This window comes from Scyliorhinus torazame, chromosome 17 (assembly GCF_047496885.1).
Source record: "Scyliorhinus torazame isolate Kashiwa2021f chromosome 17, sScyTor2.1, whole genome shotgun sequence".
Classification (NCBI taxonomy): domain Eukaryota; kingdom Metazoa; phylum Chordata; class Chondrichthyes; order Carcharhiniformes; family Scyliorhinidae; genus Scyliorhinus; species Scyliorhinus torazame.
In genome coordinates, this window is record NC_092723.1 from 74,521,110 (window position 1) to 74,535,263 (window position 14,154).

At 53.0% G+C, this 14,154-nt stretch overlaps 1 protein-coding gene across 1 annotated transcript in view; it reads left to right on the forward strand.

Annotated features, from left to right (window-relative positions):
- sycp1 (synaptonemal complex protein 1) overlaps positions 1 to 14,154 on the forward strand; it is a 755,262-nt gene that overhangs the window by 371,430 nt on the left and 369,678 nt on the right. The gene's annotated exons all lie outside the window — the stretch shown is intronic.

Consider the following 14,154-nt stretch of genomic DNA (forward strand, 5'->3'; position numbering starts at 1 on the left):
TGGGTAGCTTCAGGAAAAACAAGCAGCTGTATAAGGATCTCTCTGCAATCTAAAGACTGTGTCCAGATCATTTGGGTGATTTCAAAGTGATAACTGCTCTCAGTAGAGAAATTAAACCTGATCTCTGTGTTAAAAAGGGTCTTTGTCTTATGGATGTTGCAAGGAAAGATTAAGGGTTACTTATAGAATATTGTATCTGTGGGATGATTGGTGTTGATAGTTGTTAAGATGTTTACTGTGCGTTTATAAAGTGTTAACTGGTTTCATTCATAAACATTGTTTTAATTTAAAAGTACTTAAACTCTCTGTTGCACTTCACCTGTAAAGTAGGTCCATTTACTCCCCATAACCATAACCTATTAAAAGTTGTGGGTCATGTGAACTCCATGATACACTTTGGGGTTCTCTAAACCCTGGCCCATAACATATATAAAAGACGGATCCAAGATATAAATCTCGACCCAAACCCGAACCTTCCAAGGATCTCGAACAGATACTCCAATTCCACCCTATCAAATGCCTTTTTAGCATCCATTGAAACAATCTCCTCTGGCTCAGGGAAGGGGATAAAATAATATGAAGCAATCGCCGTATGTTGGCCAAAAGCTGCCTGCTCTTAATAAAGTACAGCACAGCACAGGAACAGGCCTTTCAGCCCTCCCAAGCATGTGCCAACCATAATGCCTGTCTAAACTAAAACCTTCTGCACTTTAGGTGTCTGCACCCCTCTATTCCCATCTTATTCATGTATTCGTCAAGATACTTCTGAAACGCCGCTACTGTATCTGCTCCCAGCAACTCTCCCGGCAGCACGTTCCAGGCACTCTACACCATCTGTATAAAAGACCTGCCTCTCACATCTGCTCTAAACTTTCCCTCTCGGACCTTAAAGCTATGTCCCCCAGTAATTGACTTTTCCACCCTGGGAAAAAATGTTTGACTATCCACTCTGTCCATGCCACTCATAATTTTGTGAATCTCTTATCAGGTCGCCCCTCAACCTTCTTCGTTCCAGTTAAAACAATCCAGGTTTATCCAACCTCTCCTCATAGCTAATACCAGACCAGGCAACATTCTCTCCTGTACACTCTCCAAAGCATCTACATTCCTTTGATAGTGTGGCGGCCAAAATTGTACGTAATATTCCAAATGCGGCCTAACTAATGTTCTGTACAGCTGCAGCACGACATGCCAATTGTTCTCCTCAAATCCCAGTCTGTTCCTTCGACATTACTCCCAGAAGGCAGGGCTCCAAACATATTGCCTAATCCTTTGGCTGCAGCTTAGTGTCTGCGTTTAGTAATGAAATAGGGCAGATCCTTATCCTTCTTCAAAATCGATGCCGAAGCCAATGTACCTGCCAATACCACCCTCCCCCCGGGAACAAGGAATCATTAAACATATCTCACAGCAATGGGATCACTGACCTGCAAATTTCTTGATAAATTCTATCGGCAATCCATCCGGGCCCGGAGTCTTACCGGGCTGCATTAATCTCAAGCATCCCATGATCTCTGATGGGCTCAATGGGGACTCCAACTCCTCTCTTGCTGGACCAATGGGATAGACAAACCATCCAAAAATTCCATCATGGCAACCTATCCTCCAGGGGCTCCAACTTATGAAGTCTGTGGGAAAAGGCCTCCAAAGCCTTATTGACCTTCCTTGTGGTGGAGACCAAACTGCCACTCAAGTCCTTCACCTGCACTGTTTACCGGGAGACAGCCTACCACCTGAGCTGGTGTACTAACAGGCAACTGGCCTTCTCCCCAGATTCATTTTTAAAACCCCTTGAGCGCATAGCTGGTGCACTGCCTTGCCTGTTGAGAGCAGCCCAAATTCAAAAAATCTGTAATTTCTTCCTGCTCGCCAATATCTCCGATGTCAGGGCAAGTGAGTACCCACGGTCCACCTCAAGGATAGAATCCACTAACCTGTCTATCCACCCTTTCACTCCTCTCTTTATGTGCCTTATAGGAGATTATCTCCCCCTAATGACTGCCTTCAGCCTCCTACAACATGGAAGGCGAGATACTCTCACCCCTTTTAAAATCAATGTACTCCTCAATGGCGGAGGATACCCTCTCACAGAACCCTTTATGAAAATCGCTTATTCTCATAAGTAGGCTTCAAATGAAGTTCCTGTGAAAAGCCCCTAGACGCCACATTCCGGCGCCTGTTCGGGAGGCTGGTACGGGAATTGAACCGTGCTGCTGGCCTGCCTTGGTCTGCTTTCAAAGCCAGCGATTTAGCCCTGTGCTAAACCAGCCCCTAAATTCGCTAAATTCTAAATTCGCCAGCAACAACGTATCCAGCATCCACAGGGGGCACTGAGTGGGACCTAGCCCCAACACCAAATGCACAAAATGTTGAGCCTGGTTCGAATACCCCACCACACCACCCCAGGAAGGGGAGACCTACCCACCGCAAAAATGTAAATCTAGGAGTGATCTGATGCACCTGAGAGAAAAAAGAAAAGTCCTCACTCGGATGTAAAAATTGCCACAGATCTGCCCCCGCCACCACCACCCACAATCTGTTACATAAAGGCTAAAAGTGCCTTTGTCACCCCTGAAAGATTTGGACTACCAAAGTTTTTATTGCTGAGAACCATACTCTCTTATTCACCAAACCTGCAGCCCCCAGGCCGTACTAACAATTCCTGAATTTAATACCCCACCCAGTCCTTCCGAAACCTTGTCTTAACATTAATTGACAAATGGGTCCCCTGCATAAACACCACGTCAGCATTCAAACTCTTAAGGTGCGCAAACACCCTAGAACTTTTTACTGGGCCGTTCAGCCCCCTTACATTCCAGGTGACCAGTCGAACAGGGGGCCATCTACCCCGCCTCCCCGACCCAGAGTCATCCATTCCCACCATGTGGGGCTGTGCAGCAACTATGGTGTTAGGGGTAATTTCTTAGCTTGGATAGAAAACTGGTTAACTGACAGAAGGCAGAAAGTCGGGAAAAATGGGTCTTTTTTGGGTTGGCCAGATGTAACTGGTGTCACAGTGTTCAGTCCTTGGGCCCCAACTATTTCAAATATATAATAATGGCTTGGATACAGTATAGAAGGCAGTCTAGCCAAATTTGGAGCTGACACTTGTTGTCACCCCCATGTGGATGAACCGATTGATCTCCCTGTGGGGCTCATGGAATACGAACTCCCCTACAGAGGGACGGAGGCCCAACAGTGGGTCTCATTAATTCCCACAGATAAAAGTTGGCCCAGAAGGGAACCGGCATCTTAGGATCGCGCCTGTGGGGTCGCTACCGTGCCAGTCGGGGCCGTTGAAAGCGGGCCCCGTGGCGATTCTCCGCGCTCGAAGGGCCGAATTCCGACGGCGTGGGTTTGGTATGGTCCTACCCGGTGGGATCTCTGAGTTCTGGCTGCGGGGGCTGTCATGTTGCGGGGGGGGGGCCGCCACGTTGGCCAGGCCCGCGATCGGGGCGTACCGATCGGCGGGCGGGCTAATTCCAGGGGGGAAAGGCCATGTTCCGCCATGCAGGGCCCGTGTAGGGCTCCGCCATATTGCACGGGGGCTGGGGGGGGGGGGGGGGGGGGGGGGGGAGACGCAACCCATGCTGATTCTCGCGCCGGCGGTGGCGCACATGCGCGGACCTGCGCCAGCTGTGCCGCGCTGACTTTCGCACGCACAGCACTCCGGCGCTGTACTAGCCCCCTAGGAAGGGGTAAATGCCTGGGCCTGGAGGCCTGTTGACGCCGGCGTCGCTCACGCCAGTTTTGTCGCCGGCATCAACACTTGGCCGGGATTTCGTAGAATCCCGTCCTTTGTCTTTTTCACAAAGGTTTCCAATCTCTTGCCGAGAAATTCTTCCCCAAGGTTGTACCCATTTAGGCGGCTTCAACAATGATCCACCTCACAGGATTTCCAAGTACACTCGAGCATACTCTGGCAAATACAAGTTCACGTCTTTGGCCATGCCAAGCAGAGTACCACTACTCCAAAGGAGTAACTTTGCCTGAATGGCTCACAACACTGAGTCACAACCCTTCGGCTGCCTTCTCTGGTCTTCAAGGCTTCTCTTGGTTTCGGACAAAGCTCGGCACAACATTGAGGGCCGAAGGGCCTGTTCTGTGCTGTACTGTTCTATGTTCTATGCACTCAAAGAAAGCCCACACCAGACCCACCCAAGATAGCCGCCAAATCCCCCATCCGAACAGAATGAAAAAAATGTCATGGCCACTGTCAGAGAACAAATCCTCCCATCGATACCACACCCAAATCAACCAGCAGACAACAACAAGGCAAGCAAAGGCCCCTCCCCTCCCGCTCACAAGTTTTTTCAAAATGTATTTTATTCCAAACTTATGCAAAAGGTTGCAAAACATAAATAGTTCGGGGAACAAATTCCCCAACACAGAACTGTACAGCTTGTACAAATGTTTCCCTTTTCCACCCCTCTCTTCCCTCTGCCCCATCACCCCTTTCCCCCCTCCCCCCAGGATGAACAGCTCCTCAAAAATGGCCATGAACACCCCCAACTTGCCTCAAAGCCCTCTGCTGAACCTCTTAATTCATACTTGATCTTTTCTAGAAAAGAAAGTCATATAAGTCCCATACCAAGCTGTCACCCCTGGTGGCGTTCCTGACCGCCACTCTAGCAGAATTCTTTGTCGCCCAATCAGAGAGGCAAAGGCCACAACATCGGCCCACTATCCTTGTTAGCACCGCGAACACTCCCGCCCAAAATCTCTCCAACATAGAGCAGACACAGAGGGAGGTGGCCCAGTCCCAGAGGGAGATGGCGCAGTCACTGGCTGAAGTGACACCGACCTAGAAGGTGGTGGCACAGTCAATGGGTGATGTGGCGCAGTCCCAGACGGAGATGGTCTACTCCCTGTGCTCCATGGCCGCAAGCATGCAGACTCTGGTCAAGACCAGAGTGGGCTTCTAGGACTGGCAGCGCCAGGTGAGGAGGGGAGCCTCAGGGGATAGCTCCACTCGCATCCCCGTTCCATGGTGTAACCCTGGGGCCATTGAGTACCTTGAGGGAGGAGGAGGTGATGGGGCCCGAGCCGGTGACTCCCACAGGAGAGGTGCTGGAACACAGCAGCACCTCGGACTCCACTCCCCCGCCACTATGCATGGCACATCTGGTCGGCAGCGGGAATAACAGGGTGGCACCACGCCACATGGGACACCCGAGCAGTAGCCGGGCTCATCCAGGCCCAACGCCCCTGAAGACGGCTGTCAAAGGGAACCCAGGTCGTAGGGCGGGAATCACGGCAGACCGCCTGCACTCCTGATGTACCGTCTGGGGATCCACACAGGTACTCGTAGGAGCACATGCATTCCATCAATCACCCCTTGAATCCAGGGCATCCCATTGATGGCGGTGAACCCGTTGCCTGGACATCCTCGTGGGCTCGGGTCCACATTGAAACGGATGTATTGGGCCGACTGGGCATCTCGGGCCTCCGTGACAGCGTGGATGCGCCTGTGCACTGAGGTGTATGAGATCCCGTACATGTCCCCACTTGGCGCCTGGAAGGACCCCGTTGCATAAAAGCTCAGGGTGACCGTCACCTGAATGGCTACCGGGAAGGGGTGTTCTCCCCCATGCCCCTGCAGTGCCAGGCATGCCATGATCTGGCACATATGTCGCACTGTCTCCCTCCTTGTGGTACTACCAGGTATTGCAGTACCTAAGTGGCTGATGACCATTGGTTAGACCTAGGAGTTTACCATTGGCTGTTGTTACGTAGCTCCGCACTGACAGGCGGAGTATAAGAAATGGTGCCATCCCAGCAGCCTTCACTTTCTGTACCGAAGCTGCTGGGGAACAAGTTCTAGTAGATTAAAGCCTTCAGTTATGAAATCACTTCAGCTTGAGTGCAATTGATCGCGCATCAATTTAATCTACTAGACTTAAGCTGGAAGGATGGATCTCCGAATCAAACCGGAGTGCCTTCAACTCAGCCCCCACGCGGAGAACTCGGCTGCAATATTTAAACACTGGCTGGCGTGCTTTAAAGGATACCTCGAGACGGCCGGAGGCACCCCCACAGAAGGACAGAAAATGCATCTCCTGCGCTCAAGGGTCAGCCCTGGGATCTAGACCCTTATCGAGGAGGCGCAGAACTATGATGCCGCGATTGAACTGTTAGAAGGACTTTATATCCACCCTGTAAATCAGGTCTACGCACGTCACCTGCTTGAAACTAGACGGCAAAGCCCCGGGGAATCGTTGGAAGATTTCTACCGGGCGCTACTGGTGCTGGGCCGAAACTGTGGCTGCCCGCAAGTTTTGGGGAGCGAGCACATGGAACTTTTAATCAGGGATGCTTTCGTAGCAGGTATTAGCTCCTCAGATATCCGCCGAAGACTCCTGGAAAAGGATACCCTGGGACCTAGAGAGGCACGGGCCCTGGCAGGGTCCATGGACATTGCCTACAAAAACGCGCAGTCCTATGCGCCCGACCGCACGGCGGCCCCCTGGGCTTTGTGGCACCCCGTAGTGGCAGCCCCACAGACCTTCCCCCCTGACCCTGCAGGCCTGCGCTACGAGACAGCCCGCTAACTCCGCCGGGCCCCGCTGTTTCTTCAGCGGGCAGGTGAATCATCCCCGCCCGCGCTGCCCGGCCCTCACTGTCACCTGCAAAGGGTGCGGCAAGAAGAGCCACTTTGTGGGGGTCTGCCAGGCCCGCGGCGGTCTCCAGCAACTCCAGACCGCCGCGGCAGCCCCCGACCGGCCAGCGCTCACCGCCACCCCCCTATCCTAGGGCCACGTGCGACCCAGGGGCGCAGCCATCTTGCCCCCCGGACACCACGCTGGGCGGGTGGGCGCCGGCATTTTGTCCATCGCCGCCGCCATCTTGTTCATCCCCGGACACCATGTGCGACCCATGGGTGACGCCATCTTGGATGGGGCCCCAGGCCCCCAGCACGGCCGACTACACGCTGCCCGATCAGAACTCGCAACTGCTTCATCTGGCTTCGGTGACACTGGACCAAGGTCGACCCCGGACACTCGCAACAGCTACAACGATGGTCTTCATCGACCTGGTAAACAGGATCGCACAATACAAGGTTTTCTCCACGGTGGATCTCAAGTCCACCTACCACCAGCTACCCCTCCGTAATAGTGACCGCAAGTACACTGCCTTAGAAGCAGATGGGCGGCTCTATCAATTTTTAAGAGTTCCCTTTGGTGTCACTAATGGGGTCTCGGTCTTCCAGCGAGAGATGGACCGAATGGTTGACCGGTACGGCTTACGCGCAACGTTCCCGTATCTGGATAACGTCACCATCTGCGGCCATGACCAGCAGGACCACGACACCAACCTCCGCAAATTTCTCCAGACCGCGAAAATCCTTAACCTGACATACAATAAGGATAAATGCGTGTTTAGCACCGACCGTCTAGCCATTCTAGGCTAAGTAGTGCGAAATGGAATTATAGGCCCCGACCCTGAGCGCATGCGCCCCCTTATGGAGTTCCCCCTCCCTCACTGCCCCAAGGCCCTGAAGCGCTGCCTCGGGTTTTCAGCTATTACGCACAGTGGGTCCCTAACTACGCAGACAAAGCCCGACCCCTAATCCAGTCCACAACCTTCCCCATGTCGAAGGAGGTCCGCCAGGCCTTCAGCCGCATCAAAGCAGACATTGCAAAGGCCACGATGTGCGCCATCGACAAGTCCCTCCCCTTCCAGGTCGAGAGCGATGCGTCCGACGTAGCTCTGGCGTCCACCCACAACCAAGCGGGCAGACCCGTTGCTTTCTTCTCCCGTACCCTCCATGCTTCCGAAATTCGCCATTCCTCGGTCGAAAAAGAGGAACAAACCATAGTAGAAGCTGTGAGACATTGGAGGCATTACCTGGCTGGCAGGAGATTCACTCTCCTCACGGACCAACGGTCGGTTGCCTTCATGTTCAATAATGCACAGCGGGGCAAGATTAAAAACGACAAGATCTTGCGGTGGAGGATAGAACTCTCCACCTTCAACTACGAGATCTTGTACCGTCCTGGGAAGCTAAACGAGCCTCCTGATGCCCTGTCCCACGGCACTTGTGCCACTGCACAAGTGGACCACCTCCGAGCCCTCCATGAGGAACTCTGCCACCCGGGGATCACTCGTTTCTTCCACTTCATCAAGACCCGCAACTTGCCCTACTCCATCGAGGAGGTCAGGACAGTCACCAGGGACTGCCAAATCTACGCGGAGTGCAAACCGCACTTCTACCGGCCAGAGCGGACCCACCTGATAAAGGCTTCCCGTCCCTTTGAACGCATCAGCATGGATTTCAAAGGCCCCCTCCCCTCCACCGACCGCAACACATATTTCTTGAACGTGATTGACGAGTAATCCCGGTTCCCATTCGCCATCCCCTGCCCAGACATGACCACAACCACCGTCATCAAGGCCCTCCAGGGTATCTTTACACTGTTCGGTTTCCCCGCGTCAATACACAGTGATAGGGGGTCCTCCTTTATGAGCAACAAACTGCGTCAGTTCCTGCTCAGCAAGTGCATCGCCTCGAGCAGGACGACCAGTTACAACCCCTGGGGAAACGGACAGGTGGAGAGGGAGAACGGAACGGTCTGGAAGACTGTTCTACTGGCCCTACGGTCCAGGAATCTCCCAGTCTCCCGCTGGCAAGAAGTCACCCCGATGGCCCTCCACGCCATCCGGTCGCTGCTCTGAACAACCACAAATCAGACACCTCATGAACGTCTCCTTGTTTACCCCAGGAAGTCCTCCGGGACCTCGCTCCCAACCTGGCTAGCGTCACCCGGACCCATCCTGCTTCGGAAGCACGTGCGGGCGCACAAGTCGGACCCGTTGGTCGAGAGGGTCCACCTGCTGCACGCTAACCCCCATTACGCCTACGTGGCGTTCCCTGACTGCCGGCAAGATACAGTCTCCCTTCGGGACCTGGCGACCGCCGGAACCCCACGCGCACCCGAACCATTACCCCCCCCCCCCCCCCCCACAGCAGTGGGAGGGGTCAGTACTCACACCGCTCCTGCCTAGGCCCATCCACCCACCGACGCCCCCTACAGGCCCCCCCTGTGTCAACCGTTTGCCCCAACAGCGCCGCCTAGGGGTTACGAAGCTGCCAGGGAGGCTGAAACCACGCTCCCGGAGTCGCAACCACCAGGACCCCTACCAGAATCACCACCGAAGCCCAGACGCTCCAGAAGGACGACCAGGCCACCCGATCGACTGATTGCTTCGCTGTGACTTTAACTGTGAACGAACACTTTGTATATATCCTCGACAGCACGGTACCTCCATACCTGATCATACCATGTTAAAGGCGACTGTTACCACTGGCCACCACCCCCGCCGGACTCTTTTTTTAACAGGGGTTGAATGTGGTAGTACCAGGTATTGCGGTACCTAAGAGGCTGATGACCATTGGTTAGACCCAGGAGTTTACCATTGGCTGTTGTTACGTAGCTCTGCCCTGACAGGCGGAGTATAAGAAATGGTGCCATCCCAGCAGCCTTCACTTTCTGTACCGAAGCTGCTGGGGAACAAGTTCTAGTAGATTAAAGCCTTCAGTTATGAAATCACTTCGTCTTGAGTGTAATTGATCGTGCATCACTCCTCAGCTGGAGTCTTCAACAGCATGCCAGGACCGCTAGGCCGTCGAATGGAAGGCACGGCCGGTACATGCAAGACTTCATGTGGTGCCCCCTTGGCACCTCCTCCTCCTCGACCGGTTGGGCGGCCGGCTGTCCATCCTGGGCTGTTGCCTCCTGTTCGTCTGGGGCGACAGGTTAGCATGGTCCGTACTCCCGTGCCCAACCAGGTCCACTGGCCTACATGGTGTCCCGGTTGGTACTGCGGGCTCTGCCCCCACATGTTCCTCCAACCCCTGCACTCCTAGCCTCGTCATCTCCCGGAACCGTCGGCTGGCACTGCCCATGCCAGCGGTATGCTCCACGGCCCCCGTTGAGCACCCCCCTAGGGGCGACAGTGAGCGTTGCCATGGGTGGGCCGCCTGATGCCCCGCCAGTGGGTGGTGGCTGGGTGGGGGGGGGGGGGGGGGGGGATATGGCGGAATGTGTGGTGTGCGGCTGAGCGGTGGGTCATTTTGCAGAACCAGAGGCCAAGGTGGGTTGTCAGTGGGGTGCGCAGCAAGATGGTTGCCTTGCAGGCAGCAGCAGTGTCGGTCCGTGCCTAGACTTTGCCCTAGTCCTACGGGGGGGGGGGGTCATCCCGGCCACGCGGCCCGTTCACCTGTCATCCCCACTCCCAGACCTGGCCCCCCACCACAGCCTGACGGCCAGTGTACGGCCCGGAAGCTCACAGTTGTCCAGCCGTTTGCCCTACCTCCTTTCGCTCCCTCGACCGCCATGACGCTGGTTTCACGATTTTTAAAAGCACAAGTGAACCGTGTCGTCGGAAACTCGGTCCTTAGGAGGCGGAGAATTGCAGAGGGCCAGAGATCAGGCCCGCTAATGATATGCAAATGGTGCTTATTGTACATGCATTCCGGATCGCATTGATGCCACTGTTGAAGTGACGGAGAATTGCGATTTGCCGTCATAACGGCGACCGCCGTGAGTTTAGCGTCGGAATCTATTCTCCGCCCATTCTTGTTTCCCGATTTTGGTGTCAGCGAACAAAGAATCCCGCCTCTGTTGCTTCTGGGGATCTGATAATGTCTGAATCCTGTCTTTCTGCTGACATCGCGCTCACACCCATCGTCTGAATGGGGTCTGTGTCGGTGCTTTTGATCTTGGACCATGTGTGGGGGGTGGGTGGCAGGCATGCTGTGAAGTTTAATGTGACAGTGGCTTCACATGTATCAAGTGTGAAATGGTTTAATGATGAGGTTTTTTTACACAGAGGGTGGTGAGTACCTGGAATGCGCTGCAAGGGGAGGTTGTGGAAGCGGATACACTAGCGGCATTCAAAAGGCATCTCGACAAATACATGGATAGGATGGGTATAGAGGGATAGGGCACTAGGAAGTGCTGAGGGTTTTGGCTAAGGGTGGCATCAAGACCGGTACAGGCTTGGAGGGCCAAAGGGCCTGTTCCTATGCTGTATTGATTTTTGTTCTTTGATGACTATTTTACTGTGACAGATTTCCATTCTCCCTAGCTACACATAGTGACCCCACCAGTGCCCACTCGGTGCTACTGAATCTTCTTGACAAGACTATAACACCATAAGACATTGGAGCACAATTAGGCCACTCGGCCTGTCGAGTCTGCTCCGCCATTAAATCATGGCTGATATTTTCGCAGATTCACCACCCTTTGGCTGAAGAAATTCCTCCTCATCTCTGTTTTAGACCTCTGGGGCGGGATTCTCCAATAATGGAGCTATGCCCCATGCCAGCGTGAAAAGCGGCGCCAATCGCTCTAGTGTCAACGGTCCCCGATAATGGGGAATGCTCCCCTTCGTATGGGGCTAGGTCGGCGCCGGAGTGGTCCCTGCAGCTCCAGCCGGCGCATAACGGCCGGCGCAAGTTCGCCCATGCACGGAACGGTCGGCATGATTCCACGCATGCGCGGGGGTTCCCTTCTCCGTGCTGCCCCCAGGCAATATGCCAGAGTCCTACAGGGGCTGGCGCGGAGGAACATAGGCCCCCACGGAACCAGCCCGCCCGCCGATCAGTAGGCCCCGATTGTGGGCCCGGCCACCGTGTGGGGCCCCCTCGGGGTCAGATTCCCCGCCCCCCCCATCCAGGACGGCCCCCACAGACTCACCTTCCAGGTTCCGCTGTGTGGGACCTGAGTAACCCACGCCGGCGGGACTCGGCCGAACTCGTCGGCCCATCGGGGCCCGGGGAATCGTCGGGGGTGCTTTCAACGGGTGCGCTGGGGGGGGGGGGGGGGGGGGGGGGGCAGTGGTGGTTTGGGAATTTGAGGGGTGACAGGTGGAACTAATGCGAGGACAGAAGTGGTAACTTACCCTTGCAGCTCTTTGGAGGTCATTTGTCTTCTTTCAAAATTAGATGGTGGTCCTCCTGGTCATGCTGCCCTCACTGACAGGGGCTGCCAATGCCTCCCAGACAGCATTCCTCTCCCTGCTGCTGGTTCTTCGACCCCTTGGGGGAACAAGGTGCCACTCTTCAAGATGCCTTGTCAAGTTGGCATCCCCGAAGCATGGAGTAGCTCTGCTCATTGCCACGCTTGTTTGTTGTCTGGAAGTGAGGCAGCACATGAAATGAGCTCCATCTTGTTGGCAACAAGCAGCTTGGGGGTGAATCGTGTGCCAGTAATGTTGAGATTCTCGTGAGAATGAGATTCTATTTTTTCAAATTTAGAGTACCCAATTATTTTTTTCAAATTAAAGGGCAATTTAGCACGGCCAATCGACCTAACCTGCTCATCTTTGGGTTATAATGGTAAAACCCATGCAGACACAAGGAGTATGTGCAAACTCCACACGGACTGTGACAATAGTTCCATTGAATACTGGCCACGATACCTCCACCACAATCGACATGAAACTACCCACCAAAAGCGGACTTTAATTTTTGTTCACTGAATCATGGCCCATGTCTGCTTTACATTTTTGGAAACAAGTCCTGATTTGTGCCACCCTCATGCGGTGCCTGCAGTGGTGGTGAATCCCGGAAGCTGGGAGACTCCAGCCTTGAACATGCTCAGCATATTTAAATAGGTTTATTTTCATTTCTTTTTATGCTTGAATGTATCTCAAGAACCTTGATTTGAACCTAACCACAATGTTTATAAACATCTCTGAGTTAAGTGCTTTCCCTCTTTTTTCTCAGCAGAAAGCACTTAACTGCTTTTGATGTGGTCAGGAGCTGTGAATCATAGTTAGATGTTTATAAACATTGTGGTTATGTTCAAAGCAGGGTACTTGAGGTCCATTCAAACATGAAGGGAAATGAAAATAAGCAAAGCTATTTCCCTGTCAAATACTGTCTACTAAAAGCTATTTCTATTTGAATGTGAATAGAAGCCCCGTGTATCAAATCATGAAGGGGTTTAAAGCCTTGCAATGTAGTTTTGGTTTTCTATGAAGTAACGGCTGTTTCTTTCCATACCTCTTGTTTGAGGCAGCAGGAGCAATGGATACGTAACTGAAAAGCAGTGATTTTTCACTTTCTGCCTGGACTGCTTCCAGGAAGGAGTAACTGATCGGGGGGTGGGGGTGGCTGGGGGAGGTCTCTGATATGGGTTGGTCTCTGATGCGGGAGGTCTCTGCTATCGGGCATCTCTGATTCGGGGTCTGATATGGGGGGTCTCTGATGGGGATATTTGATATGGGGGTGTCTCTGATCGGGGATCTTTGATATGGGGGACTCAGGTGGGCGGGTCTCTGATCTAGGGGGTGTCTGAAATGGGGGTCTGGTAGGAGGCTCTGATGGGACATTCTGATGCAGATCTCTGTTGGGGGGGGGGGCCTCTGATGGGGATCTCTGATGGCAGAGTCCAATGGAGTTGCATGGAGTTTGCGTTGCATGGGGGAAGAGGTGCCAGCCCCCCGCTCAAAATAGCTTGCATGGCAAGGGAGAGGGAATTGTTTCTGTGGCCTCTTCTAGCACCAGCACAAAGGAGAAGCAATTCACTTCTGGTGGGGGGACATAGTCCCCTAAACAGAGATTCCCAGCCATGATATCGAGTCCAGAATAATCTGAAGATATAGTCAAGTGAAAAATCTATCCTATCAGTATTGGATGAGATGTTTGGATCATTCAGTCTTCATTATTCAGAACTTGCTTTCTGATCTTTTTTTCTAATTTCTGGGCTTTACCTTTAGTCCTCATTGCTTTAAGCCCAAGCCTTATAGCAGATGTTTGGCAATTGTGCTAATTATGGCAGGTATTCTCCTCTCAGAAGAGGAGCAGGCTAAGTAGTAGGAACAAGCACAGAAGAAATAAGTTTCTTTACCATTGAAGACACTAGAGGGATGATTCCATCTTGTAAGTGGAAAGTAGTGTTTCCAATGTGCAGATGCTGGGAAATCACAGATATGCAGCTTATGATTTTATGTGTGATAATTTTAAATTAGCTTTTTTAAAAATAGCTTCTTTGTTCACTGGATTTTTCAAAATTTACCCCTACCAAGTCTTCATCCTGCTGGAAGTTGGAGAACGTGGAATTGGTCTACAGCCTAAACATATCAAATGTCAGTCATCAGGGATGCGTTAGACAGAATTTTCCTGCATCCAGGATAGTGTTTGGG